The sequence below is a fragment of the Salvelinus sp. IW2-2015 genome, unplaced genomic scaffold (genome assembly GCF_002910315.2).
Source record: "Salvelinus sp. IW2-2015 unplaced genomic scaffold, ASM291031v2 Un_scaffold2110, whole genome shotgun sequence".
Lineage (NCBI taxonomy): Eukaryota > Metazoa > Chordata > Actinopteri > Salmoniformes > Salmonidae > Salvelinus > Salvelinus sp. IW2-2015.
In genome coordinates this window covers 55669-59318 of record NW_019943448.1, presented here as the reverse complement: position 1 = coordinate 59318, position 3650 = coordinate 55669, and the positions used below count along the sequence as shown (strand labels likewise).

The 3650-nt window shown below is 44.9% G+C and overlaps 1 protein-coding gene across 1 annotated transcript in view; it reads right to left on the bottom strand.

Annotated features, from left to right (window-relative positions):
• Window positions 1-3650, bottom strand: part of LOC139022572 (ryanodine receptor 3-like) — a 45686-nt gene that overhangs the window by 12431 nt on the left and 29605 nt on the right. The window lies entirely within an intron of this gene.

The window sequence follows — 3650 nt, the reverse complement described above, 5'->3', positions numbered from 1 at the left end:
ACAACCTATAGATAGTGCACTACTTTTTTACAGGGCCATAGGTGCCCACCCACAAGATTCGCAAGGATTGCAACAGGATTCCCACAGATTCCCACATGATTCCCAACAGGGCTACCCATAGGGCATCTCAGGTAGGGCTCCATACGGGCTCCATAGGGATCCAAAGAGGCTCATACGGGGCTCCACAGGGCTCTCATAGGGCTCCATAGGGATCATAGGGCATCTCACGAAGGGCTCACATAGGGCTCCACAGGGCTCTCATCCAGGGCTCCATAGGGGATCCATAGGGACTCCATAGGGCTACAAAAGGAGATCTCATAGGGTCCAAAGGGCTACTCATAGGGCTCCAATAGAGCTCTCACAGGGCCTCATAGGATCCATAGGGTAGTAGTGGACTATATACTTGAATAAGAAGCTGAACCATTTGGGACGCAGATTGTTTCCTCTAGTCTCCAGAGCAATATTCTAAAGTAAGATGTTCGTACCCAGTCATGTCGCTTTCATCAGACTGCCTTAGAGACTGAGAAAAAGCTCAAGTGAATTCCTCAGTCTTGATCATTTTTATTTCCCATACTCCGGTCAGATCAGATGCAGATGGAAGGAAAAAGAGACGAGGGGAGGATTCATACATTAGACCTATTGAGAGCAACAACACCAGACCTAACCTCCTGAGTGTTTTCACTCACCTCACCTCCATCCCTCCCTCCCTCCTCCTCTCCCTCCCTATACCAATCCCTACACTCCCTCCTACTCGCCTCCTCCCTCCCTCTATCAACTCCCCAACCCTCCACTCTTCTCCAACGCTCCACTCTTCTCTCCTCACTTCCAGGCGGCCCAGGGGGTGGACAACCAGGACCTGCTCTGATGGTAACGCCATCTCCATACCGATGTCCAACTCCTTCAGCGGAAAGGTGAGCTGATCTCATACTCACAGTGGTCCGCATGGCACCTATTCCCTTTAAGTGCACATACTTTTAGACCAGGCACGCTAGGGCTTATGTAAAAACGTCTGTGTACTTTATTAGGGAATAGAGGTGTCATAGTGGGACATACGTTTTAAATTAAAACTACAAAATTTTTACTGAGGAGCTCGCAGTGCTGAGGAGCTGGCACAGTGACTGAGGAGTCTCCGTGATGAGGAGGCTCCAGTGACTGAGAGAGCACAGTGAACTGAGGAGTGTCAGTGAACTGCAGGAGCTCCAGTGACTGAGGAGCTCCAGTGACTGAGGAGCACCAGTGACTGAGGAGCACCAGTGACTGAGGAGCCCAGTGACTGAGGAGCACCCAGTGACTGAGGAGCTCCAGTGACTTGAGGAGTTTCCAGTGACTGAGGAGCTCCAGTGAAACTGAGGAGCTCCAGATGACTGAGGAGCTTCAGTGTACTGAGGAGCACCAGTGACTGAGGAGCTCCAGTGACTGAGGAGCTACAGTGACTGGGAGAGCGCAGTTGACTGGGAGAGCTCCAGGTGACTGGGAGACGCTCCAGTGACTTGAGGAGCTCCAGTGACTGAGGAGTCCAGTGAACTGAAGGACCCAGTGACTGAGGAGCACCAGTGACTGAGAGCTCCAGCATGACTGAGGAGCTCCAGATGACGAGGAGCTCGCAGTGGACTGAGAGAGCCACAGTGACTGAGGAGCACCAGTGATGAGGAGGCTCAGTGACTGAGGAGAATCCAGTGACTGAGGAGCACCAGTGACTGAGGAGCACCAGTGACTAGGGAGCTCAGTGACTGGAGGAGCACAGTGACTGAGGAGCACCAGTAGACTGAGGAGCTCCAGTGACTGAGGAGCTCCAGGGTGAACTAGAGGAGACTCCAGTTTGACTGAGGAGCTCCCAAACAAAGAAAATATCCAAAAAAAAAGAGCATACCACAAAAGCCAAAAAAAATATAGGGCATAGGATGCCATCTGGGATACGGACATGCTTGACTAGTACCCCCACGAGAGGACAGACAGACAAACAATCAAATGACACACAACAACAACACAACCAACATGAAACAGTCCCAAAAGGTCAGAGGTTATCCCACCCAGGTCATGCTGTACAACTCGACTGCCTGTGTTAGACCCCCGTTCAGTTGACAAACGAGAAACATTTGGTCGCAGTACCGTGAACGAAGAAATGTTGTGAAGTGAAACCCGTAAAGAGAAAGATATCTTATGTAAAAGAAAGATCTCAAAAGAGTCAAAGTCCTCAAAGTCTCTTTTTGATATCAATGAATTGAAGAAAACAGAAAAATTTAAAAACAGACGTGAATTATTACTCACCCTCCTCAACAACCTCTAGAGGCATGAAGAAAAAAACAAGATTACGTAACATTAACACAATAAACCACAAACTCTCTACAGTGTTGCTATCTATATCCCCTATAAGGGAGTGAGAAATAATGATTTGGATAAAGAAAGAGAACTTAAAGGAAGATAACGGGTGCTGCTACACATTGCTGGTGGAGGACTCAATCAATCAACCATCTATACACACCACAAGTCTCAGAATCAATCAATCAACCATCTATACACACCACAAGTCTCAGACACTCATAACCTCTAGAGGCATGAAGAAAAAAACAAGATTACGTAATTAACACAATAACCACAAAACTCTCTACAGTGTTGCATCTATATCCACTTATAAGGGAGTGAGAAATAATGATTTGGATAAAGAAAGAGAACTTTTAAAGGAAGATAACGTGGGTGCTGCTACACATTGCTGGTGGAGGACTCAATAATCAACCATCTATTACACACCAAAGTTACAGAATCATCAATCATACGCATCTATAACACACAAAGTCTCAGACTCAATCAATCATTCTATAACACCAAAAGTCTTCAGATCAAAAATCAATCACGCATCTATACCACACAAGTCCTCAGAATCAATCAATCAACCATCTATTACACACCGACACAGTCTCAGAATCAATCAATCAACGCATCTATACACACCACAAGTCTCAGAGTCAATCAATCATCATGCTATTAACACCAAAGTCCTCAGAATCAATCATCATCATCATACACACACAATGTCTCGAATAGCATCAACCATCTATAAAGTCTCAGAATCAATCAGCATCTATACACACCACAAGTTCAGAAATCAATAATCAACGCATCTATACACACGCAAGTCTCGAATCAATCAATCAATCAATCTATACGGACACACAAGTTCAGAATCAATCAATCAACCATACTATAACCACACAGGTTCAGACTCAATAACCATTATCACACACAGTCTAGAATCAATTCAATCAACCATCTAATACACACACAAGTTCAGAATCAATAATCAACCATCTATACACACCACAAGTCTCAGAATCAATCAGTCAATCATTATACACACACAGTCTCAGAATAATCAATCAACCATTATACAGCACCAAAGTCTCAGAATCCATCAACATCCTATACACACACAAGTCTAGAATCAATCAATCAACATCTTACCACAAGTAATCTAGATCAATCAACCTATACACACACAAGTTCAGAATCAATGCAATTCACCATCCTATAACACCACAAAGTCTAGAATCAATAATCAATCATCTTACACCACATAGTCTCAGAATAAATCAACCATCTATACACACCACAAGTCTGCAGAATCATCAATCAAACCCGATCTATACACACAG